Genomic DNA, 26,812 nt, shown 5'->3' with positions numbered 1-26,812 from the left:
TCATCCATTCGTCCCCTTAACCATTCATTATTGAGTGTGTACCATGTCACAGCACTATTCTAGGCTCATAGGATCTATCAGTGAACAAAACAGACATATTTGAAAGGAGACACAGACTATAAAAACAAAAAGTAAATTAAGTAATATGTTTAAAGCTTTGGAAGTGCTATGGGAAGAAAGAAGAATGGAGCAGGTAAGGGGGTCAGGAGGTGGGAGCCGGTTGCAGTGGTCCCAGGGCAGGGAGGGTACACGTCCCTGAGAAGGTGACACTGGAGGAAAGGCATGCAACTGGTGTGGGAGATGAGAATGGGTGTCTGGGGACGTGGGGAGGCCCAGAGGCAAGAGGCGGCCTGCAGCGTTCAGGAGCTGCGAGGAGACCACTGTGGCTCGGGTAGAGTGGGAAAGGGGAGTAGGAGTGAAGGCCCAAAGTCAGCAGGGACCAGGCCAGGAGGTTCTCAGAAATCACTGCAGAGTGTTAGCTTTTATGGTGAGCAAAATGGGAGGTGCTAGAGAGTTTTGAGCAGAGGGATGTGTATTGACAGGCTTTTTCAGAGAACCACTTGGGCTGTTGTGTCTACAGTAGCACAGGAAGGGGCAGGGGACCCCATCAGGAGACATCTACCACAGTCTGGGCAGGAGTGGTAGAGGAGGGGAGAAGCACCTGGGAGAAACCTGAATAAGATACCATGGGCACTCAGTAACTCAGAGAAGGGAATGGTTAACTCTGACTAAGGACTCTTTCCCAGGGGAGGTGACTCAAGCAGGATCTTAAAACATGAGCAGTTCAGCAGGCACTCAAGAGAGTTGGAGCGTTCCAACACCCTGTGTGACAGGGCTGAAGCAATTGAGAGCCAGGCCCGTCTGCGTAGCTCTGAAGAACCTCGTCACTGCTGGAGCATGAGGGCCAGGAAGGGCAAGGCGGGCCGAGCTGGATCAGGAAGGAGCCGCCACTCTGCCAACGGGTGTGACTTTGTGGACCCTGAGGAGCTCGTGCCGCATTTTACACCGGGGGCTAGAGATTCCTAAGTTTTCCAGTTAAGGAAAGTCCTGTGGTCACCATGAAGGGGTTCAAGGGAGGTGGAGAGAGGAGACCCAGGTGGGAAAAAGCAAATGACGGCCTGACCCAATGCAGTGGGAGAGAGAGAGGGGAGAGATGGGAAAGGTTTAGGGAGATAGAGGACCAAATGCATGTGGTTTTGGGGAAAGAGGAGCAGGCTCATTGAGGAGCAGGAGGAGTCAGTTTGGACAGGCTGAATCGCAGGTGCCAGTGGGAAATCAGATAGAGAAGCCCCAGAGTGGCTGATAGAAGAGTTTAAAGGGGACTGTGGCCATCTCTCAAGGGGCAGGAGGCAGTTTAGGCTGTGGAACTCCACCAGCTGGGGGGCGTCTCCAGACTTTTATCTGTAGAAAGATCTGACTAGAAGCGTAACTTCCTCCTCTTTGCATCCCTCCCAAGGCCTTCGAGAGACAGGATTAGAAAAATAATCTTGAGAGTTAAGAGAGGAAGGATCCAGGAGGGGGTGAATCTCCTGAGATAATGTTGAGAAATCATAAACACTTGCTCCCTGAACAGGTCCCAGCTCAGCTCTAGGGAGTTTGTGCTGAGTGCCTGGCTATGCAGGAGTCTTAGAATCAGCCTGGACATGGGTCTCTGCATACAGATGTGTGCTTCATGCCAGTGTGTGTGAAGTGACGTATTTTCTTTCTTTTTTTTTTTTTAAGGGGAACAGGACTTTATTGGGGAACAGTGTGTACTTCCAGGACTTTTTTCCCAAGTCAAGTTGTTGTCCTTTCAATCTTAGTTGTGGAGGGCGCAGCTCAACTCCAGGTCAAGTTGCCATTGCTAGTTGCAGGGGGCGCAGCCCACCATCCCTTGCGGGAGTCAAACCGGCAACCTTGTGGTTGAGAGGACGCGCTCCAACCAACTGAGCCATCCGGCAGCTCAGCGGCAGGTCAGCGGCAGGTCAGCTCAAGGTGCCGTGTTCAACCTTAGTTGCAGGGGGCACAGCCCACCATCTCTTGCGGGACTCGAGGAATTGAACTGGCAACCTTGTGGTTGAGAGCCCGCTGGCCCATGTGGGAATCGAACTGGCAGCCTTCGGAGTTAGGAGCACGGAGCTCTAACCGCCTGAGCCACCGGGCCAGCCCGAAGTGATGTATTTTCTCCTCCTCTTGCTCTCCTGCAGCCCTGCCTGGTGAAGTAGAGGGCAGATTCAAAACAAAACATCCAGTAGGGATGAAGTAGATGTGTGATGTGTTATGAAGCTGCTGCCACCAGAAGTGGGACCAGAAAGGAGACTCCAAGGAAGTGAAAATGTTAGTGGCAAAAACGCAGTGCTGTCCTTCACCCTGGAGGTGCCTCAGAGGGCAGTGTGGGAGAAACCCCACTCAGACTGAATCTCAATGCGAGGGGGTGAGTGAGACCTACTTCTCAAATTGCAGCTCTGGGAAATTTTACTAAACGCCCTTAGCATACCAGCGATTCAGCATGGTGCCAGTGTAATACGGTGCCATCCAGGAGGTCATTTGAAATGGCTGAGGAAGGGAGTCTAGGAAGTGGCTTCATGGAACCCTGCCTGTTCTGGTGTGGTTGCGGGTCCTAGGTACCAGGGGCCACAGTGGCAAGATCTGCACCACCAGCCACTTGTGGGAACCACAGACTTCAGCAGCACTCCTTCCCACTCTCACCATTGCCAGTGAACCTAAGGGGTCCTGGGGACCATCCCTGTTCCATCCATGTGTGTGAAAGAATGCAAGGCCTCCACCAAACCTTGGACTCCCTCTTCCCACCACCACGAGGTCCCATAAATATCTCTCTGTACTAGGAAATTATCTTGGCTGGGAGAAGTGAGGGGTAAGGAAACCCTGGAAAACCAAGCAATTTTACTCAAAGGAGACTGAATTAAACATACAGAAATGGAGATACCTGTAATGGGCAAGTTAATGGTTTCGTTTTTGTTTGTTTCCTTTTCTATTTTTTCACCTGTCAATAGCGAGAATGGTCTCATCACATTAAGATAAGACGAGTACAAGAAAAATTAAGAAAGATGCTGATTTTATCCATTTAAGTAGTGGTGTGTGATTTTCAATCTCACCATTATACATGTCTTTAAAGTTTGCCTTGACAGTTGTACACTTTCAGTTCCAGTTGTCAGACTTTTCTCTGAGGCTCACTGTGTGTTTCACTTTCGCCAGGAGTTGAAAATCATAAAATTATGAAACCTGTATTAATTACCTATAGCATAGTAAGTTACTCCAAAACTTAGCAACTGAAAACACCAATGAACATGTGTTATCTCACATTCTTCCTGTGGGTCAGAATTTGGAAATAGCTCAGCAGGCGATTTCTGGCTCAGGGTCTCTCAGGAGGTTGCAGTCAAGATGTCAGCCCGGACTGGTCATCTGAAGGCTTGACTGGGGCTACCAGCTCTGCTTCCAAGACATGTCTGCCAAGTGGGGGCTATTGTCAGGAGGCTTCTGTTCCTCACCTTGTGGATCTCTCTACAGAGCTCCTTGAGTGACCTCATGATAGGGTGGCTTCCTCCAGAAGAAGAGCATCTGAAAGAGCAATGTCTTTTACTGTGTTTTCCCGAAAATTAGAGCTAGCTGGACCATCAGCTCTAATGCATCTTTTGGAGCAAAAATTAATACAAGACCCGGTCTTATTTTAATATAATATAATATAATATAATATAATATAATATAATATAATATAATATAATATAATATAATATAATATAATATAATATAATAGTCTTATATTAATTTTTGCTCCAAAAGACGTATCAGAGCTGATGGTCTGGCGAGGTCTTATTTTCAGGGAAACACGGTATGACAACGTAGCCTGAGAAGTCACATTTTCCTGTGTGACCCATGTTCTCAAAAAGGTTACGATATTGCAGGGCAAATGAGACGTCCCTACCACAAAACAGATGTCTGAGTTCCCAGAAGTGATTGGGCTTTCTGATCACAACGCAAGCCACTCAGTCAGGCGGTAGGACTGAGAATGGGCAGAAGAACTCCCGCCCCCATGTCCTGCCCAGAGTGGAAGGAGGCCAGGACCTACATGACATGGGGAAGCCTGTGGGGGTCCAGCCAAGTGAGGGGGCTGGTTTCTGCTACTAAACCATCAGGGGTGTGTGGAGGGTGGCACTTCGTGACTGGAGAGAGACTGCTACAGAGCTCCCGGAGGGGGCATAGGCAGGGTAGGGCCCCTGAGGGACTTAGTAGTGAGGCGAGGAAGGGGTGGTCAAGTGAGGGACAGGGCTCAGAGGGAGGGAGAGGGCAGGAAACCCAGGGCTGGGCCACATCGTCCTCTGCTGGTCAGTGTACCATTTTCCTGGCTGTCATCCCTGGCCACAGATTCATTCATTCATTCATTCATTCATTCATTCATTCATTCATTCGTGTGTGTTACGAAAGCCAGGTCCCTGTCCTCAGTGAGCTCGCAGTTTAGTGGCTGTGAGTGAATGAGGCGTACACCCTCCTGGGAGAGTGTCAGGGAGAGTCAGGAAAGGCTTCTCACAGGAGGTAAGGTCTGAGCTGCTCCTTGAAGGGGAGGAGGAATAAGTCATGCAAGGGAATGCATTCTAGGTTGGGAAGCGAGTGAAGGCTTAGCAGGGACAGCTGGGAGAATGTTGAGAAGTAAAGCTGGAGGGGCCAGAAGAGGGGTGGCCCTGCTAGCCAGTAGGATGCTTTGGATTTCTTCCAGAAGACAACAGGGAGATTATGTAGTAATTTAAGCAGAAGCATAAAAGGATCAGCTTGGAAGTTTAGAAAGATTGTCCAGGCAGTAGGGAGGTTGATCTGGAGAGGGTGAGTCCCAAAGGAGAAGGCAGTAACCCAGGCTGTGCGTGTGAAATGGAGCAGGGATAGAAGAGAGAAAAAGCCAAGAGTTTTGCAGAAGGATGAGCAGCTCCCAGTTATGCCTAGAGACTGAGCCACCTCAGCTCGTCTCAGACACCCTGTCTAATTCACTCTAACCTCTGATTTGGAAGCCCTCTTCCCCCAACAGCCTGGCCCCACACTGACCCAGCCAACACTACCCCAGTCTGCTGCCTTCATTCCAGAGCAACGCTCAGTCTGGTAGAACCCAGCCCTTGCCTGGAAGGTGGTGAGGACCTGATAGAGATCTACGAGTTGGGAAATTCTGGGGCAGAACGGGCAGGAGTGGAGAGGCTACTCAGGAGCTGTGGTCCTGGGGCAGCCAGAGGAAAGCAGGCCCAGTGCTGGGAGCAGCGAGCCTGGGGAGGTCCAGCCAAAGATGAGACCCGAGCTGGGTTTCAGGCCCCTTCCAGGTGGGCCTGAGTTGTGGTGTGGGGACCTGGAAAGTGAGGAGGAATAAGGAATCTGACCATCCAACACACTGGCCACCTAAGAGGCACCTGGGGGTGGTGGGAGGGGACGCCATACTGAAGCCTGTTTCCTATAACCCAATATAGAGGCTCTGACCCCAGATTCTCAAAGCCCTCAATGAAGTCAGCAGTGCTGCTCTCTTCCCACAGCAGGTGGCGCCATCGTGCTGGGATTGGTGACGGAGTGGGCGTAGTGAGCAGGACCAGGAAACCCTGCCTGGGAGGAGGGAACAGGAGGATCCTATGCTGGGAGGGCCCAGGCCCCTTACCTCTTGTTTACCTGCTCCATTCACTGCTCCCCACCTAGTGGCCTGATCCCCAGCTCTTCCTGCCTCTCCTCTCTGTCCACCGTCCCCTCCATTCCTGCTTTTAGCTGGGGTCCAGGGTAAGGGTCTGGTGAGCTGATTCACTTTGAGGCATCATCACAGGATAAGGGAACTTCAGGCCCAGCCCAGCGGGGACGTGTTTTGCAATGGGAATGTCACCATGGGGGTCTTTTTGGAGCAGCTCCCAAGGGCTTGCTCACATCTTATGCCCTCAGAAAGTATTTGATGCCCCTAGCTAAGGAAGGGGTTTCCAGAAACATTTGCTAGTAGCAAGAGGGGCAGGGCAGAAAGAGCGCTGGCTCTGTATAAGTGAATGACAAAATGAATTACACCAGCTGTCAGTGTGGTGAGAAACCTGCTGATGAACGTGTCTTGTATCTCCTAATCTCTAGGTCTTTAGTCAAGAAGTCTCTGCCCACATCTTCTTTTCCTGTCCTTGGGGTGGGTCAGTGCCCTCTTGGCAAAGGGTGCATGTCAGTTGGCACTGGTGCTGGCCCCCGCGGTACACAAGGTTGGGGGTGGGCCCAGGAGGGCAGTGGAACATGGAAGCAAGGATGCCCATGTCAGAAGGACCAAGCCTCCCGGCAAACTTCCAAAGGACCCCAGAGTCCCTACCTAGGGTGAGGTCTTAGGGGCACAAGGGCCTCCAGGGAGAAGAGCAAAGGGAAGAGGTGTGATGTTGGCTGGTCCCCGCCTGGGCCCCACAGCCCCCTTACTTGCTATGGCTGTCATCCTGGATTCTTTAAGGATAGCTTCCATGTTTCTTAGACTCTAAGTTGGTATCACTGGTTTGATAAAAACGAGGACACTTGCGAGACAAAAAGGGCAGAATATTTTAAAGAAGGGCTGCCTGGCAGAAGAGGTGCCCACTCTCCTACACCCAGTTTGGACACCACTGGTCCCCCAGCTGTCACCCATTTCTTACCTCAGCTGGGGGTGATCGGGGTGCTGTGGGTCCCTACATCCTGGTTCTATGACAGCCTTTAAAAAAAAGCCAATTTGTCACCCTTTGTTTTCCTAAAAATGGGGTGCCCTCTCTCTGATAGTTTCTGGTTCACCTTGAACTTTTGGCTGGTCAGTGTAGCATAGGCAGCGGTGAGTCTCTGTTACATGTGAACTCTTCTTTCAAAGTCACCTGGGCAGGGACAGGTAGGTTGGTGCTGAGGAGGCTGCGAGGGGAAAGTGTGAACAGAGGGGAGAGACGAGAGGATATCAGAGAAAGGAGGACAAGAACAGCCAGGAAAGCAGGGGACATTCTTGTCACTGCTCAGGAAAGGATGCCCCTGGCACCTGGCAGTGAGCTTGGGGCTGCCACTGGGAGGAAGGGGCCAGGAGACAGGGGGGATGGCACTTAGGGCTGGATCAGGCAGGCAGCAATAAAGGCCTGCCAGAAGTGCCCTGTCTGCTCCAAAATCCCAGAGCCTACAGGGGGCGCTGGAAGTGCGGGGGGGGGGGGGGGGGGGCCGGGGCTGGGGGGGGGAAGGGGATAATGATAGAGTTCTCAGACATCTTACGCAGCTGGAATTGTCTGACTGGTATAGAAGTTGTCTCTGGAGTTGTTGTTCTGCAAGAAAGTAACATCATGCCTGATTTGTGTCTGAGGGTGGCATTGCTGATAAACTGACAAATGTTGCTCATTGCCCGTGGCGGGAGGGAGCCCAGAAGCTCACAAAGTAGCCAAGGAGACAGTACAAGTGCACGATGAGATAAGAAGCACAGAGGAGCATCAGCATGGGAGGAATCGGGGGATGGGATCAAGGGAGACTCCAGGAGGACTTCTTGGAGGAGGAAGGAGATTCAGATGGAAAGAGAGGAAGGGTTCCCAAGATTGTGGGAACAGGACAAGCAAAGGCACTGAGCAGGAGTGGAAGATTGAGGGGATGGGGAGAGATCGGGGGACACTATGGAAGGACCTGACACACAGAAGACACTCAGTGGATTTTCTAAAGAGGGTGGAAGGATAAGTAGGGAAGAAGGAGGGAGAAAGGCGGGGGCTGAGAGCTGCTCTCAGAGGCAGATCACCCACCCTCATTAGCCCCCGTAGCAAACAGCTGCAGAAGCAGCCCACCTGGGGAGCCCCACAGCCCCCACCTCAGGCTGCTCAGAAACATGAAGCTGAGGCTTGAACACAGGCATGTGGCCAAACCCCACCCAGCAGCCTCCTCCTCCGGGCCTATCTCCTCCACACAATTCCTTGCTGAGCAGCAGCCACTCCAGAGCCCTGCTGGAGGCGGGGGTGTTTGCCACCCTGGGGTGACTGACCGGCCAGTAACCCCCCACCAAGATGGCAGCTTAGTGAGACAGCAGGGCCTTTGTGTGGTCCTGACCCTGCTGGGAGGCCCTGTGGCCTGAGTTTGCTCAGTGTTAATTATTGACCAGGTGCCCAAGGAAAGGCCCCTCCTGCCAGCTGGATGGAGGACACTTGGGGCTGGGGCCTTGGACTCCCATAGCATCAGGTGGGGCTCACCTGGGGCTTGGGAAGGAGAGGACTCTGGCCTTGGGTGTGGATCAAGGAAGCCTGAATCTCTCCCCACTGCTCCCTGAGCCCAGTCTTAAGCGAGGTACAGAAAGTGCTCAGCCCGGACTGGCTCCAAATTCTATGGGGAAACTCTTCATTCTGACCCTCCAGAAAGATGGGGCAAGGGCAGGAGAAACACCTTTACCCCCAAAAGGAAGGAGATGGAGGAAGGAGAAAAGAGCCCAGGATGAAGGTGCGAGTTTCCCTGAGGAGGGCATGGCTGGACTCTTAGGTCCAGTCGCCTCATCCCGAGTAGCAGGGAGCCACAGAACCCCCTCCTCAGGCCTTCCGATGACAGAGCTCTGGGAGTTGCTTCATTCTGGGTCAGAGGGAAGAAGGATACGGACCCCCATGCCGGTTCTGACCACCTCTGGTTTCTGGCCACAGGTGAGTCCGGCTCTGTCCACCCCAAAGCCACATCAAGGGGGACTCAGGCAGGAGCTAGGAGGAAGGGACGTTAAAGTGATGTGCATATGAAGAGACAGGAGGTAGAGGAGGAAAGGAGAGAGAGAAAGTGTGGGCGCCTGCGCTCACTACGCTGTTAATGGAAGCACCAGCTCCTAGTGCTTCTTTATATGCGTAAGTGGCTTTGATCGTCATCCTAAACAGCCCTGTGAGCTGGGTGCTATTACTACCCCCGTTTGACAAATGAGGAAACTGAGGCTCACGTCGGTCATCTGTCCAAGCCCCAGAGCTGGGAAACAGCAGAGCAGAGGCTGTCTGAGTCCAGACCTGTGACCTGTACATCTCTCTTATCTGCTGGGGTCAAGGTAGAGGGGCGGAGTGCAGGAAGGGGAAAGGGCCCCCATACCTCCGTAGGGAGAGCAGAGAATAGTGCATGTGGGGGGGGGTAGGAGGGGGGAACTGGGCCTCTGGCTCCTTGATGCCTCTGAGGTGGAGGCAGGTGGGAATCCAGCTTCTTCAGATACCAAGGCCTGAACACCCAGCGTTCTCCCCAGGGAAGGAGACTGGGTGGGCTGGCCCCTGGGTGTCTCCAGCCAGGAGGGGGTAGCGGGAGGTGGCAAGTCTCCCCTGCCCCCACCCCTCCCCTTCCCCTTTGGCTTCACCTGTGAGAAGTCAATATTGATGTTTTATGACCCAGGCTAAACACACATTTTTTCCCTCCCATGGAGGGGTTATCTGGTCTGGAGGGTTAATCAGTGACCACTTGGGGGTGGGGAAGCCTCTGAGAAGAAAGCACCTATTCAATTCAATCCCCTCAGCCCAGCCCCTCCCCTCCTTTCCCACCTGCGCCCCTCCCCCACCATCTCCCCTGCCCTAGTGGGGATGAATAGGGCATTTGGGAATCTGAGGCCGCAGTTCCAGTGGGTATGTTTGGGGGACTGTTAAGTTGGATGTATCCAGGGAGAGTACCCTTGAAGCAGTTTGCCCTGCGCCTGGTGGTTTTCACTACAACCTCCCAGTTCAATCAGTTAGCAGGACAGGTGGGCCCTGCATGCGGCCACTGTGGGCCCAGCCTGGTTAGGCATTGCGCTGTCCCTTGGGAGCCATACACAGGGGAAATAAGATTCATGTCACAGAGCACAGAGAGATGACCCATGAGAATATGGCTGCTCCCCAGGCAGAGGTATTGGAGTCTGACCTGTGGGCCAGCCCTGCCTCGCAGCCCCTATGTGGTCTTGGACAGTGGCTTAACACCTCTGGGCCTCACCTCTCTTTCCCTGATGGGTTTCAAGGATCCAAATGAGATCTTGTACTTCGAGTGGGGAGAAAATAAAGTAACTATTCAACATGCAAAGGGATCGTGGCCGCTTCTCACCTCAGGATTGGTGGCCCTTTTCCTAATTAAAACATAGTGATGGACCTTTATGGTTCAAACAGCTGAGTGCTCCTGGGCCACCTGGAGGGGTAAAGGCTGAGATGAAGTAAGAGCTAAATTGGCTGCAGGATGAAGTGAGGGGAATTGTGAGGCTGGGAGAGCAGCTCACAGGAGTCCTCAGTGGACCCAGGAATAGGTGAGAATAGAGAGATGCTGGGCATCTGGAGAGAAGGCTTGAAAAATACCATGTGGGGCAGAGTAGGGACCAATAGACGAACACTGCCAAGGAGAAATTCCCTGTGGTGGGGAATAACCAACGCGTTTTGAGGATGTGACCTTGAATTTGGAGTTGTTTTCCACCCTGTGTTATAATCACCCTCCATTATTCCTGAGCTTGATTAAACATCTGCCACACATGTTAGCCTTGGGTTCTTGGCCCACGGGCAGGAAGAAAGGAGACTGGCATCCACTAGGCAAGAGGCATTTCCAAGAGGGGACCATAGGAATAGCGCTGAGGGTCACGATGAGCAAAGACACCTCTAAGGCACCTGAGTTGGGAGAAACAAAGTGCCCTCTTCGGAAAGGCCTCGGGAATATTGGGCACGGGAGGCGATTCTTAGAACGTGAAGACACGCAGGCTGGGGACACCTGGGTTACACTGGTGCAGGTGCCTTTCAAATAGGACTCATGCTACAAATGTCCGCTGTGATGGGATTGCATGATGGTCTGGGGAAATGGAAGTTGAACATCCATGGTCACAGATCCTGTGCTGGGCGCTTGGCTGGGCCTACGGATGATGAAGATGGTAAGGTGAGGTCCTTACCCCTCAAAGCGTTCTCTCAAGAGGAGACAGGCTGTGGCCGAGATGACTAATTATCTCCCTGTATCACTTTCTCCCCTCCTCTCTCATTATGATAAAACAGCCCAGAATAAAGACTGTATTTCATGGCCTATCAACTAAGTATGGCCATATGCCCAAAGAGAGGTGAACAGGTGTGATATGCACAACTTCTGGCTTGCACCCTCCCTTCCCCCTTTCCCTCTTCCTGTTCACTGGAACGTGAACTTGAGGGGGAGCCATGTTGGGCCATGTGCATGGAGACACCGTCCCGGGATGGTGGAACCACAAGACAAAAGAAGCCCAGAGCCCTTGTGACTTTGCAGAGCAGAACCATCACACCAGCGCAGACGCTCTCGTGGAAGAAAAATCAACTTTCAATCTTGTTTAAGCTGCTGTTATGTTTGGTCTCTCAGTTACAGCTGCCAAAATCGATTCCATAATTAATTTAGACTACCTGCAAGTAGAGTACTGTCATAAAAATACTCACGTATGTGGTGCTGGCTTCACAGTCAGATGAAGCAGACACAAATATGTAGCCTGGAGAGTTGGTGACCCTTGTGAAGCCCTGGCAGAAGACTTAGTAAAACTGGTATCTATGATTGATAGCTTGACAGGAAGATCATGTGTTCTCGGAGCCGGGAACTCTAGGAGAACTTGATAACTGGTGAGTACGGACTGCTTCTTGCTGCATTCATAAGATTCCTAAAACAGAGAATTGAGTTCAGGTGTGACCTAGCCAATTTGCAAGCAGAGATGGAAGGGAATACAGTTCGGCTAAGGGGGCACCTCGACCTGCTGCCTGTAATCTAGGTTGACTGAGAGTCTGGAAATTTGGAGACTTGACGGGTTGTAAAAGCCAACTGCTTCTGCATCCCAAATGGAAGCAGTGACCTAAGCTGGCTCTGAAAAGACAGCCTCCGTCAGAGTTAAGACTAAGGCCCTGAGCCTTTCTCAAGCTTTCCTAGTTAAGAATTCTCTGCCACACAATGGGAGCCAGCCCAGCAGCCAAGATCAGATTAAGGGTGGTTCCCTTTCCACCCAAGCCTATTGTCTCAGATGCCCTAAAGATAATAGCCATTAGGCCTAGAGAAGGGTCTGGGCAGAGCACGGAAGCCAGTAAAAATACAGCCAGAGTTTTCAGCCCAACAAACTTTGTCAGGACAAGACCTTTGGCTGCAGTTACTGACTAGAAGCAAATAGTCTGGAAGTCTGAGAGACGCAGATTCTTCAATGCCCACTTTAGATGTGGTTATGGAGGATAATGACCTAGTAACAGCCTCGCAGAGGCCAAAGCCAGGGGGCAAGGAGGACTGACAAGGGAGTTACTTCTAGAAAACAGAAAGGGAAGAAGCCTTTATAATTTCTCACTGGCATTCTTTGGTAATTGCTGTGGACTGGGGCCATCTGTGTAGTTTCCATTGTTTTATTTTCTGTATAAGAGTTGCTGTTTTTTAATTGTGGTGCGTAGTTCTTGGTCCATCATTGTGTGTTGGAGGAGGGTCAGGAGGTAGGTAACTTACCTTTTAGTGTGTTGGTCTCCAGGTCACAGGTAACCACATTCAGTCCTGATTAAAATGCTGGTGCAGGACGGCACGGTACTTGAAGCTGTATGCCTTTATGTCTGAAAAGAAAGATGATTATAGATATAGATAGTTGGGTTGCTAAAGAGATGGACTGTGGCAGAGATTTCTAATTTACCCACAGATTCATTTTTCCCTTCCCTCTCATAATATAACACCTGAATTTAGTGAAACACATGGCCACCCAGGATAAAGCTGAATTTCCCAGTCTCTGAAGTTATATGTGGCTGTAACAAAGTTCTGGCCAATGGAATGTGAACAAAGTGATGGCTCAAGATCATATCGTAAAAAGGCAGGAAACACTCTCCCTTCCCTTTTCCCCCTGTCCTGATGGCTTGAAGGTAAACATGTTGGAGAGCTGTGTTGGTCCATGCACATGAGGGCAAAACTCTAAGGGTGGTGGAGCAACAAGAGAGAAGTAGCTTGGATGCCAACATTGCAGAGCTGAGCCAACGTGCCAGTTAGGACTTTTATGTGAGAGAAACAAACTTGCTCAAACCACTGGTATTTGGGGTGGGGTGGGGGGGATTTTGGTCATTGTTTTTGTTATAGCAGCTGAACCTGGAACCTGACTAATACATATGCATCTTAATTATTATAGTACAATGTGCTCTAGTAGATGTATGTGTAAGGTGCTATGGGAATGCAGTGAAAAGAGGGATTCTGTTTGGGGGAAATCTGGGAAGACTCTTAAGAGGGGGTGATATTTGAAATGAGTCTTGAAGAATGAGAGACTTTTCCAGATGCACAAATGAAGTGAAAGGGAAGGACATACCTGGAAATACCTGACAAATGATTCAGACGCATAAAGGAAGGGAAAGTCCTGGAGCTGGGACTGGTGAGGTAGATGGGTCCAATTGTGAAGGACCTTAAATGTCATGGTATGAACTTTAACCTTTACTATTTGGAACTACTGAGGGTTTAACAGGGAAGTAAATAATCTAATTTTTGGTTGCTGTTTGTTTTTTTAAAGGTAAGTCTGGCAATAGTATGTAAGATGGATTTAAGAAGAGAGAGCCTGGAGACAGAGGGAAGGAACCATGTCAATATAAAGTAAGCCATTTCTAATTTTCCCACAGAAATAATACCATAATACAGGATTATGTTCCTGGCCAAAGGCCTCATTTACAAATTTTTATAGAACTGACCACAAAACCAAACTGAAGTAGCTATAATGATATACCCATAGTCTGTACATTACAAAGTTTCTAAATTGTATATGAATAATTAAATAGGGCCACACAGTAACTATCCACAAAAATATGTATGTATAATATACAATGTTAGTCTCATATTTCTGCCTGTTAAGAAATATATTTTGTTACAAAAGAAATCTGTTTATTTTTTAATAGTTTTAGTGAGGTATAATTGACCTATAATAAACTTCACATATTTAAAGTGTCCAATGTGATAAGTTTTGACATATTTATACACACTTGAAACCCATCACACAATCAAGAAAATGTACATTTCCATCATCCTAAAAGTTTCATCCTGTGTAATTCCTTTCTCCCACCTCTTCCCCATCTCCAGGCTATCTCTGATCTGCTTTCTGTTTCTAGAAAATTGAACTTTCTAGAACTTATATAAACAAAGTTATACAATATTCTTTTTATCTTTTCTCTCAGAATAATTATTTTTAAGACTCATCCATGCTGCAGTATGTAGTAATAGTTCATTCGTTATTAATGTTGCATAATATTCCATTGTATAGATATACCACAGTTTGTTTATCCATCCACCTGTTGATGGACATTTGGGTTGTTTCCAGTACTTGGCTATTACAAATAAAGCTGCTATGAGCATTCGTGAATAAGTGTTTGTATTGACATATGCTTTCATTTCTCTGGGTAAATACCTAGGAGTGGAATGTCTGGATCACATGATAGGGTATATTTAACTTTTTAAAACCCCGCCAAAATGTTTTCCAAAGTGTTTGGTGGTTGTACCATTTTGCATTCTCACCAGCTTTGTACCCAAGTTCCAGTTCTTCCACATCCTTGCCAAAACTTGATACAGTTAGTCTTTCATTTTAGCGCTGTCTCAAATCTTTTACACTTTATTTATCAGACAGTTTTCTTATTATTAAGTTTTTAAGAGGTTTTAAAATAATTTTTGGATATAATTCCTTTATCAGATATATGATTTGTAAATATTTTCTCCAAGTCTATGGCTCTTCTTTTCATTCTTTTACTCTTCCCCAGTGTGAAGAGTAGACATTTTTAACTTTGAAGAAGTCCAATTTATCAATTTTGTTCTTTTATGGGTCATGCTTCTGGTGCTATACCTAAGAAATTTTTGTCTACCGTATGGTCCCAAAGTTTTCTTCTAGATGTTTATAGTTTTAGGTTTTGCATTTATATCTACAGTCCATTTTGAGTTATGTTTTGTATATGATACAAAGTATAGATAGAAGTTTACTTTTTTCCTCATGGATATGTAATTGTTCCAGCACCATTTGTTGAAAAGATTATCCCTTTTGCACCACAATGCCTTTGTGCCTGTGTTGAAAATCACTTGTTCATACGAGTATGGGTCTATTTCTGGTCTCTTGATTCTGTTCCATTGATCCATTTCCCTATCTTTATGCCAATATCTCACCATCTTGATCGACTGTAGCTTTATAATACATTTTGAAATCAAGTAGTGTTTGCTTTCGAGTTTTTTCTTTGAAAGCTGTTTTTGCTCTTCTAGGTGCTTGGCACTTCCATATAGACTTTAGAATCAGTTTTTCAATTTCTATTTTTTATAATGGAGTCTGTTTATTTTTATACACAGAAAACAGGAAGAAGAAAGTAGAAAAAAATCACAATAATCTTGTCACTTGGAGATAATCTCTGATACTATTTTGGGTGTATACTTCTAGACTTTTTTATGTTTAAAATATTTGCTTTATTAAATGCTTATGTAGAATTATATGCTAAACACTGTTTGTTTTTCTGACATCAGGTTTGAAATACAAATTACATACAGTCAAGTTCACTTTTCAAGTGTAAGTTTGATGAGTTCTGACAAATTTATGCAGGCATGTAACTACCATTACAATCAAGATATAGAATATTTTCATTACCCCAAAAAATTCCCTCATGCCCTTTTTCAGTCATTCCTCTCTTCCAAACTCTGGGAACCACTGGTCTGATTTCTCTCCCTATAATTTTGCCTTTTTTCCAGAATGTCCCAAAGTGGAATCATTATGTAGTCTTCTCTGTATGGCTTCTTTCAGTTAACATATTACTTTTTAGCTTAATCCATGTTGTGTATATGGGTAGTTTGTTCCTTTTGGTTGTTAAGTAGTATTCCATTGTATGGACATACAGCATTTGTTTCTCCTTTCACCAGTTGATGGACACTTGAGTGGTTTCCTGTTTGGGGCAGTTGTGAATAAAGCTGCCACAAACACTGACGTACTTGTATTGTGTGCACAGGTATTTTCACTTCTTTTGAGTAAATACTTAGAAGCAGAATTGCTGAATCATTTGCTACATGAATATTTAACTTTATAAGAAATTGCCAAACTGTTTCCCTAGGTGGCTGCACTATTTTGTATTCCACTAGGAACATATGACAGTTCCAATTGCTTTGCATTTTCTTTAGCTCTTGATATTAAAATTGTAGCCATTCTAGTTAGTGGTGTTTCCTTAAGGTTTTCATTTGCATTTCCCTAATTACTAATGAAGTTGAACATCTCTTATCAATATATTTTATATGATGAAATATCTGTTTAATTTTTTTTGCCTATTTTTAAATTGGATTGTTTATCGTCTTGCTATTGAGTTCTAAGAGTTCTTTATATACTCTGCCAGGTACTGTTTTAAGTACTTTGCAAATGTTGACTAATTTAATCTTCTTAACATCCATGTGAGGTATGAACTATTGTTTTTCTTCTTTTACAGATGAGGAAACTATGGCACAAAAAAAGGTTAAATAACTAACCCAAGTTTGCTTAGCTAGAGAGTGGCCAGCCAGGATTGGTGCCAGGTAGCCCAACTCCAGAGCTGTGACGTGATACTACCTCTCTATGTGCATATCTTTTTCCTGCCTTAATCTTACAATGATTCATAAGGTGCAGGCGTGCTCACACTGGAGTGTTAGCATTTGGAAGTCCTCTTTTGGGGAGATTTTCATGGGAACTTTGGGGCAGTTGTTGAGACACCATTTGATGGCCCTTTGAGAAATGGAACAGGGTATCCATTCTCTTCGAGATGCAAAATTCCAAGGTTGGAACTCATGTCCTTAAATATGGGTGGATGAAGTTATGGTTGTCACTGCCAGTTGGAATGAACTTTATGGGTTGATATAAGTAAAGCTCAATAAGCAGACATTTCTCTCAGCATGGTCTCAGCATAAGTGAAAAAGAGCCTCTCTGTTATCAAGCAAGAACACAAGGGTCAGGGGCCATGTGCTGTAGTGATGAAGAGTGAGCACCCTAGGCCAAGACAACCTGTGTCCAAATACCAGCTATGAGGCTCGCAAGCTCTATAACTTTGGACAAATTCTCTATACCTCAGTGCCTTCACATGGAAACAAGGACGATAGCATTGCCTCATCCGATTGTTAGGAAGCTGAAATGAAATGACACAGGCAAAGCTCCTAGAATGGAGCCTAGCATATAGTAAATGCTCAATAAATATTAGTTATTTTATGTTATTGTCATTATTGTTAGATCAAGGGCTAGAGCCATCTTAGAAGATTTTCCTGTTTTCTCACAGGTCTGATAAGGAGGGAGGCTCCAAATTGCCTGGGTACTGCTAACATGATTGCTCCCCAATCTCACAAACTGCCCCTGGGATCTCCTTTGTGACACCACCCCAAGACCCAGTTCCAATGAAGTGCTTAGGCTGGAAGCAACCCTAAGATTTGAAGTGGTAGCTCAGGAAGCTTTCAGCTGCGAGCGATAGGAATTCTGACTCAAGCTGTCTTAGAAACAAGTTAGAAAGAGTCTCTATTATCAGGCATGAGAGAATAAGGATGTTTATTATCTCATGTAACAGGGCGTCCAGGAGTAGGATAGACTCTTGCTGGGTTGATCCTTGGGCTCAGGGATGCCATGAAGGTTCTCTGTGAAAACGCTCACTACGCTGTCTGCAATCGCATGCGTTGCATTTTAAGTCATTTTCCAATACTTTGTGATACAGCAGTTTGAACATCTGATTTAATTTGTTTTGAGTCCTGGTATCCATAATGGCCATAGTTATAAGAGATACCTCACCCAGTGATAGGCCTGTGTCATTCACTGTACCCATTAACTCACGTTTATATTTCACATCCATCCATTGTACAATTTAATTGACATTTACCTAGCAAATATCTACCTTTCCTGATTTCAAACAATTATTCTGACAAAACAATTGGAAGGATTTGTGGTTTATATTTTTAACCAACAGATCCAAAGTGCTCTTAAATTCTTTAGAGAATTTTCCAAGCTTATTTTTTAACGGTGTAGAGTTTTTAATAAGTGACATATTTAGATAGTTTTCAGAAATTAGCTCACCTTATCATGAAAATATTTCCAAATCACCATTTTCAAAATGTTCTCTCTTTAGCATACATTTTACTTGAAAACATTGTTCCTCTCTCAATTTTTTTGTCTGAAATGTCCCCTGGGGTGGCACACTACCAATAGAAAAGGTGTCATAGAAAAGGTCAGTGAATCTAGAACCCATTCATCTTTCTGTAAAAGAAAAATGCACAAACTGCCTTTAAATTTGATTACCAGAAGATCTGTGAGCTAAGGAAGAGTTTCCTGTTACGTCCCTCTCATTTACAAAGTATGAAAATATTCTTCTGTTAAGGCATCGTTTTTACAAAACCTACCACACTGGTGACACGTTGGAGCACTTACACAGTAATAAACAAAGCTATTCTCTGAAAGTGAGCCAGAGTGGGAAGGTGCCTCCCAAACAGCCCACACAGAGGAGCTCACCCTCATTCCCAGGATTCCTAGAGAACCTTCAGTGGGGACGGAGAAGGGGGGTCTGAAACTGGGACTGAGGGAGGACACAGTGACAATCAATTTATTAACTATTTGTTAAGTCTTCAATTTGTAGATTACACACACACACACACACACACACACACACACACACACACACACACCAAAAACCCAACTCAATACTTTAACGCTTCCCCCAAAGGATCATACTGCACATTTCGGTTGGGAGACTAAGGTTCAGTGAGGGAGCTTCAGGGGGATAAGTTGAGAAATTGCATGCCTGCGGGTTGGACTATGAAGGCAGGAGGTCCCCTTTTGGAGGAGGAGTAGCTTTTCCTTCTCATAAGAAAGCAAGCCCAGCCTCCTAAGCTCCTGATGCCATCTCCTAAAGAGGGCAAAGGTCCTCGGCCCTCTCCTCCTTTAGCTGCCCCTCAAAGGGGTTCTCTGAGCCCTGGAGTAAGGGGAGAGAACCCTGAACGTGGAAGTGCCCAGTGCAGCCGGGCATTTTCTTCTGGAAGCTCTGGGTTTCCCCTCACCAGGCAGGCCTCCATTTACATAGCCAGTTTAGGGGAGGTGGGGATTGGGATGCAGGCAGCAGCTGTGGGTGTTGGTAGGGAGCAAAGCCCTAAGGGGGGGCCTCATTGCCCTAAGCCTGAAGTTATCAGGGAGGCGGGACCTGGCAGAGGGCCTCTCCCTCCCGCTCACAGCGTTACAGAGCCTTGTGCTTGGAAGACCCTCTGTAAATGTTTGCTGGACTTAGTTGAAGGGAGTTGAAATCTCTTCCTGATTCCAGCAAGGTTGGAAGGGCAGGCTGGATTAGCTGGGCTCTGATTCGTGAGGGGGAGGGGCGGGAGATTGGGATGGGAAGGATGCAAGGCCGAATTGGGCAGCTCCTAAACAAGGAAGAGCTTCAGCCATTCCTGTCCTTCCACTGCCCCTACTTGTCTGAGGGTCCCCAACCCAGATGAGCGTCCTTGATCATCCAGGCTGCAGCGAAGCAGTAGGAGGGAGAAGCCAGGCGTTACAGGGAAGGAGCCAAGTGCAGTTGGCCGCCAAGTCCAGAGCCCCAGGGAGTCTGTGTGCACCTGCGCCTGCGCAGAGCCTAAGTTTCAATTGGACAGAGTCTTAGTCCTGATATTACGGTAGTTTTCTCTGAAGAAAGAGTTACAGCCAGTTCTACTTTTCCTGGCCTGGTGCTTAGGGAAGACACCCTCTTTGGGCAGAGGAGAAGACTTAGGCACGTGTGCCCCCACATGCTCAGATGCATTACCTGCCCTCAGTGCACACACACAGGTCCACATGTGTATGTACTTTCAGTCTTGCTCAGCCAGCCCCAGGCACTCGTGTGTCGTCACATCCAGACGCACAAGCATATATACTTGGCTGCACCGGATCAAACCTAATGGCGTGAACACACGTATATGGACTACAAGAGACAGCCAGCACCCCCCAGACACAGGTGACCCTTCCGGCACTGAGAGCCAGCCTACAGGTCCCAGCCTACAGGTCCCACCAAGAGGGACATGAAACAGACAACGTCCTCCAGGCTGTGTGCTTCTCCAAGGCTGGTGTCTACCACAGGCAGAGCCACGTACAGCTGCTGGCATGACACAGGCTCCCATTGTGCTGCCAGGCCCAGGGGGACAATGGGAGACTATTTCCCCCCTCTCCCCAGAACACTGCCTGGCAGCCTCAGGCTGGGAGTGCAGCCGCCTGTTTCAGAGGCTTAGGGAAACTCCCCAGAGGCTGTTTTGCGTAAGGAGCCTTGAGGGAACCCTATTCTGAGGGGGTGATGCGACTCCTGACCTCAGGGACCACGGGTGTTGGGGGCCCCCTCTGCTCCTTGGGCAGGGAGGGGAGAATCTGGGTTTGCACTTGTTCTGCCCCTTGAACATCAAACCTGGCTGAGGCCTGTGGTGGAAACCCTGCCCTGAGGAGGTCGCTCAGCCAGCTGGCCTGTGAAGGCCTCCGCTGCCTGGGCTGAGCTGCCCCTGCCTGAGGTGGGCACAGGCACCTAAATGCTTGGGAGGTGAGTTTCAGTTCCTCATCAAATCAGGATGTGGTCTCTCTGCAAGTCTAAGTTTTAAGGGTGTGGAGGTTGCAGCCTGTTAGCCATTTGACTCTCTCAAATACCCCAGGACCGAAGCCACTGTCATCACCACACCCTCCATTTCTGTTCTGACATCTTCACTATGTTTTCCAGCATTTAACACCACCCCCCTCACACACGTCTCTCAGTCACTATTGATCAGTACTGATTTGGTACAAGGACCTGCTCTGAGCACCGGAGTATGGAGTATGGGGCTTTTCTCATTTTATTCTCTGTGACAGATGTGTCCATTTCATGTTCCAGGCAAACTGATTTTTCTTGCTTTCTTCCAAATACAAGCCTTTTTCTTCCTCTGTGCTTTTTGCTCATTTCTATATTAATGAATGTAATAAAGATTTATTGAGTATAAAGTTCCCGGATAAAATGATGCAATATTTTATTTATTACTATTAATGGTCAGTGTTTATCTGAAATACAAGGCCATCATGCAAGATTGGGCAAATAGAGACAAAGGAAATTCAAACTGTGCGTGTAGCCTCTGCTCTCTATAAAAGGCTGAGACAAAAAAGGACCCATGGTTACAAAATCAGTCCTTGGTGCTCAGAAGTGGAAAAGGCAGGTGTCACCTTGACCTTGTGCTGGGATCACCTTGACATCCTTCCATTCACTAGAACGGTCCCCAGCTGGGACCTAGATAGCCAAGGACCATGGCTGAACATGAGAAAGGGGTCCATGGCCAGGCGTAGACTTGAGTGTATAAGTATGTGTACACGTGGCTGGGTGACGTAGCTGATTGCTTGTGTGCGTGACATTTGTTATGCCTCATCGGTTTGGGTTTGCAAGCCTCAGGCAGCAAAGAGTGTAATGAACATGGGCATCAGCTTTAGAAACACCCAAGTTTGAATCCTGGCTTTGTCACTTACTTAGCTGGATCACCTCCACTTAGTTACTTAACCCCTCTGAGCTTCAGTTTCCTGCTTTGTAAAATGGGGAAAAAAAATCCATCTAACCTTTCCCTAAAACAAACAAGTCAACAAGTAAAGGGGACTAATGCTAATTTTGCAGGGTTGTTGGGAACATTAAATGAGATGGTGTATATAAAAGAACAGGCACATAATAGGCTCCATTGAGGTTTATTTTTCTTCCCCTGCAAGTACCACACCTGCTATTCACCTGACAGTCATCATATGAATAACAACAGCAATTAACCTTTATATAATGTGAACCAACCAGTTAAGATTTTCTAAGGTATTCATAATTAAGAGATGGAACATTGTATACTCTTTTTCTATCTTAGTGAACTTTTCTTGTAATTACAACCTTTCCTAAACTAAGAGGCATAAAGTCTTGCTACTCACCAATGGTTAAGATTTAAAGAAATACAAGCAACTGAGCACAGTTAGGTATTTCCATCATTAAGTTCCAACTGGTAATAAATGATTACAGAAGCTAATTGTTTTCCTTATTTGGATTTGAGAATTTCACTGGGAACTGTTCTCAGAGCTCCCAGAGAGCAATGGACCATCTGTAGCTCTTCTTTTGCTGTCAGCATTAATTGCCCCAAGAGGAGAGCTAAATCTGTGGGTCTGTTCTGCTAATCCCAGGGAAAGCCTTATTTCCTTGCATACTAAAGAAGGCCTCTGTTATGGACTGAATGTTTGTGTTCCCCTGTCCCCCCTAAATTCATATATTGAAGCCCTAACCACCCAGTGTGGCTGTATTTGGAAGTAAGGCCTCTAAGGAAGTAATTAAGGTTAAATGAGGTCGTAAGGGTGCAGCCCTAGTGCAATAGGACTGTGTCCTTATAAGAAGAGGAAGAGACCTGAGAGATTTCTCTCTCTCCACACCTGCACAGAGGGAAGGCCATGTGAGGATACAGCCAGAAGATGGCTGTCTACACGCCATGAAGAGAGCCCTCATCAGCTGGCACCTTGACCTAGGACTTCCAGTCTCCAGAACTGTGAGAAATAACAGTCTATTGTTTAAGCCACCCGGTCTGTGGCATTTTGTTATGGCAGCCAGAGTGGACTAATAGGCCTCCCTGTTTCTCCATGCCTTGTCCGCCTGTGGCAGCTTTGTTTCAGACCCACACTGGCACATGACAAGCACGCACGGGACATAAGTTCACCCCAAGGCCCCTTTCTAATCAGCGGGTTTCCCAGCAACCAGCCTTGCCTTGCACCCCGTCCATTCCCTTTCCTTTTAATCAACGTCTAGTCTTCATTGAATGGGCTTCTTTACTCCCTGCTTTGGGAGCAGCAGATTCTGCAAGCTGACATATTCTTGAGACGTTTAATCCTCAAAGTGCCCTTTTCTTCCAAATCTATATTTTAAAATGGCACAGTAGACTTTTTAAATAGTGATCACACTTGCTGTCTGTGGAGCGCTCACTCTGTGTTCTGTGGGGGATGGGCAGGCATGGGAATGACCCCACCCCCATCCCCACCCCCACCCCCACTGCCACCACAGGCTGGGCTCCTTGAAGCTGCCACTATCCTGCTCATGCTCTTCCTCTCCTCCGAGCTGCCTGCCTTCCCCACTCTTCACCAACTAACCCAATCCTAGCTCACCACTCAGCTTGGATCCATCCCACCTTTCCCATGTCTTACCTCTCACATTAGAACTGTCAGCCACCTACAAGTGGTGGCTGCATCTCACTCACCTTGGTGATACTGATTTACCCTGTGCCAATGTGCTGGGCACTGTGCTCACTGCTTACATGTGTTTCCTTTCCATCCTTAATATTAACCTCCTGACTGGTTTCTCTCATCATCCCCATTTTACAGATGTGGAAACTGAGACCAAGTTCCTTGCAAGCCAGGGAAGGAGCTGGGATTCACACCCACCTCCTGGTCATAATCTGCACTGCTCCCTCAGCCTCCAGCTCGGGCACAGTCCTCAGTGCCTTTCCTGACTCACCACCACCCCCAGAATCACCATCATCCCAGAATCACCACCACCCCTTTCCCTCTGTCTGACCCACTATGTTGATGCAGAGAAATGTTCTTCCTTAGTCTTTAGGACTAGTCTTTAGGTACATTCCACTGGAATGTCAGCCCCCAGGAGTCCTTAGCACCTACAAACACAGCCTGCTCACGGTGGGCTCTTGACGACATTGGGTGAAGAAATGAACCATGTTTTTTCCTAACTAGACTTCAAGGCCCAGGCGGCAGAGTGCATGGGCCTGGCTTCTGCCCCCACAACAGCACCCAGTACTGGACTGGGCACACCAGTGGGCCTCCTCCCCCACCCACTGGACACTCCTGACCATCCCATCCCTGCCTCCAGCTGCTCAGTATAAAATCCCCAGCTGGCCAGAGTAACGCCTTTGACCCCCATCCCAGCAGCCGGAACTGGCTTTTGCCATGATTGCTAATATTCCTTTCTTTTTGTTCTCTGAATCAACATTAGCTTTGTTAGCTCCCTTCCCTCAGCCTGATAAGGATGGGGTAACGGCATCTGTACGAACTTGGGGTGTGCTTTTCTTGCCTTGTCAGAACATCAGCTCCTATCTGGCTGGCGATGGGCTGGGAGCCAGACCCCAACAATGGAAGCTTTGTGAGCCAGCCCTGGGGGTGTGCTGGGAGCCCACAAGTTAGCACATACACAACCCTTCCTGGTGCCACCTTCTTATCTCCTGCCACCGAGCCCTTGCCAGTGCTGGGGCTGTAACCCAACCCTTGTAATTGCATGTCCCGATAGAGCATTCCTGGGCTCAGGCCACCATTAGACACTGACTTAGGGTGCTGGGGACAGTCACCACAGACTGTGGGAGCTCCTGATTGGGGGAGCCTCCTGCTGGGTAACCCTCACACTCTTCCAGTGGTCTTGGGCTGACTAAGACAGCCACAACACAGGGCAGGCGGTCTCGGCTTCCCATGCCTGTGAGTCAGTGTATTGGGGAAAACCCCAGCCTGTTCAAAAAGAGTGGTTTCTCTTCCTCCCCCCACCTCCTACTGTCCCTAGCCCCCTTTTTCTCTGGATTTCTTCATCCCTCTTATTCTGCTTGTACTTCTTATCTTCCACTTTCTTCTACCTTCTTTCTCAGGTGCTCTCCCTCTTAGGCCAAGCCTGCCTTCCCATCCTCCTCTTTCTTCCTGGGTCCTTTCCTACGTCGGGACTGCGAACTCTGAGAAATCTAAGGTGCGGTGGGGGAAGCCGCTGGCTCCAAGACCCCCTCCTACACATCCCAAGAACATCATCCTGGCTTCACCAAGACCCCAGGGCGATGTGCTCCAAATGGTGGCTGGGATGTGGTGGGATATGTGACTGGCAAGACCCCTGCCCTCCCAGAGCTTCTAGTTTAGGGGAGGAAATAGGTGCTGAACAAGTCTTCAGGGGGCAAGTGCTGTGATAAGTGACAGGTGAATTGTAGTTTGGGACTCGCCCAACAGGAAATAAGAATTGGATGCTCTTATTTTGGATGCACCAAGGCCCATTTCTTCCAGGTACACCCCTAGTCATCATGTTATGTGCAGTCTCGTTTGTATGTTTCAAGAGGATGCCTGTGGTTGCCATGTAAGAAACAGCAAGAGTGGGAGTGAACATGTGGAGATGGGGGAAACCATAGGAATAGCACAGAAGGACGAGGTGGTGGAGGAAATAAATCTTTTTATTTCCCTGGGAGCTAATTTGAATACTGTCACACGCAACTGGAAGAGGCAACACAATCAGACTAACACAACATCCAAAAGGAGATGGCAGGTGGGCTTTCTGGAGCAAAGACAGATGCAGAAGTGGAGGAAGCCAGGTTCTGAGGAGGAGCAGGCAAATGGGACGATGGTTGGAGATAGACATCGAATCAAGGGATACGTGGCAGACACTTCCAGGTGACATCAATACTCACTTTTGCTTTCTTTCTTGATTTTTTTAGCTGAACACATGGCTCTTCCAGGTAGGTGCAACCACGTGGCTGCACCTGGCCAGAGGGATAAGTGCAGAAATATTGTGGGAGCTTTCCATTGCCCACTGCGTGGGTAAACCTGGTGGTGAGACCCTCAGGAGTCCCTCCGTTGTGGCTGCACCACAGCTCCTCTCTGCACTGTGCCAAGTCCTACTTCCACACTTCCTTCCACAAGGGTTTATCCCAGAAGCACTCCCCAATAAAACACCTATCTGCAAATCTCTGTCTCAGTGTCTGTTCCCTGAGTAATCCGACCTGTGACAGAAGCCTTCTTAGACCACATGATGGAAGCAGGATGTTGAAAATCGTGAAGTCAAAAGATACAAGAAGCCCGAGTCCTTCAAAGCACTAAACCACTATATCAGCCCTGAACCATGACAGAAACACAAACTTTCTATTTTATTTCAGCCAATGTAGTTTGAGGTCTCTTTGTTACAGCAGTCTAACCCGTATTCTGATTAACATAGAATTTGATATCAGGAAGTGAAATGTTGGTGTGGCAAAATTTTAAATCTGACGTTGTGCTATTGTCAGGTTGGAAAACTGGTGACCCATATTATGCAAAACATGTGGTAACACTATCTCCTAGGATATCTTGGAATATAGTTGGCATGCCTATTGAGCCTTTAATTCTAGAGGAAGTGGTAAGAAAAGGTGCAAATGTTGGTGGGTATAGTCCTCTTCCCACATTTAGCAAGGTCCTGTAAGAGAGAAAAACTCAGGGGAAAGGCAGCAGTTTGCAAGCAGAGATGAAAATGAACAGAGATCTGTGAATGGAGATTCTTCCTGCCTGGGGCCAGTCATCTAAGTTGACTGAGAATTCACATGTTGAGAAAGCCAACTGCTTTCCTACCCCAAACTGAAGCGGTAATGGGAAGGGGCCCTGAAGAGGCAGCTGTCCCAGGAGATCAGACTGTGGCCGGAAGCCTTTTCCAATCATCTTCAGTGAAGAATGCCCTGCCAGGCATGGGGTCAGGCCCGCAGCCCACATCAGATAGAGGATGGTGCTCTTCCACTCAGGCCTATTATGTTAAGTAACCTTGTAAGTTAAGGGAGGGTAGGATGGACTGAGCCCAGAGGCCAGTAAGTAAATATGCCTGAGTGTGTCTTCAGCCTTAAGAACTATGTCTAGACTAGCTTTTTTGGCTGAGCTACTTGCTCATGGGACAGATTGGAAGGCAACGGACTGGAATTATACTTTTTTTTTTTTTAAATAATAGCTTTATTGAGATGTAGTCCACATATGCTGAAGTTCCTCCTTTCAAAGGGTACAATTCAGTGGTTTTTAGTTTGTTCGCAGAGTTGTGCAACCATCACCACGATCAAATTCTAGAACATTTCCATTATCCCCCAAAGAAACCCTGTCACTCCCCATTCCTGCCTCTCCCCAGCCCCTGGCAACCACTAATCTACTTTTTGTCTCCATGAATTTGCCTGTTCTGGACATTTCATATCAATGGAAATCTTCCAGGCTGTGATCTTTTGTGTGTGTGCCTGGCTTCTTTCATTTAGCATGATGTTTTCCAGG

The 26,812-nt window shown here is 47.7% G+C and overlaps 2 long non-coding RNA genes across 3 annotated transcripts in view; one reads left to right on the top strand and one right to left on the bottom strand.

Annotated features, from left to right (window-relative positions):
* Positions 1 to 1,939: 1,939 nt before the first annotated feature.
* Positions 1,940 to 26,812, bottom strand: part of LOC141571531 (uncharacterized) — a 93,109-nt gene continuing 68,236 nt past the window's right edge. The window contains exons 2-4 of the long non-coding RNA XR_016020466.1: positions 12,340 to 12,440; positions 11,307 to 11,521; positions 1,940 to 3,558 (exon numbers count right to left, since the gene is read on the bottom strand). This is a non-coding gene — a long non-coding RNA (uncharacterized LOC141571531). The remainder of the gene's footprint in view (positions 3,559 to 11,306; positions 11,522 to 12,339; positions 12,441 to 26,812) is intronic.
* LOC141571533 (uncharacterized) lies at positions 9,614 to 25,484 on the top strand. 2 transcript variants are annotated; one of them, XR_016020467.1, is made up of 3 exons: positions 9,614 to 11,483; positions 22,237 to 22,341; positions 25,255 to 25,484. It is a non-coding gene; the product is annotated as an uncharacterized LOC141571533 (long non-coding RNA). The 2 variants fall into 2 exon arrangements; XR_016020468.1 differs by lacking the exon at positions 9,614 to 11,483 and adding an exon at positions 12,978 to 13,452.

This window comes from Rhinolophus sinicus, chromosome 2 (genome assembly GCF_057876585.1).
Source record: "Rhinolophus sinicus isolate RSI-liver-muscle chromosome 2, RSI-T2T, whole genome shotgun sequence".
Lineage (NCBI taxonomy): Eukaryota > Metazoa > Chordata > Mammalia > Chiroptera > Rhinolophidae > Rhinolophus > Rhinolophus sinicus.
Note: the sequence above shows the minus strand (reverse complement) of the source record. Positions and strands in the feature narration are given on the sequence as shown.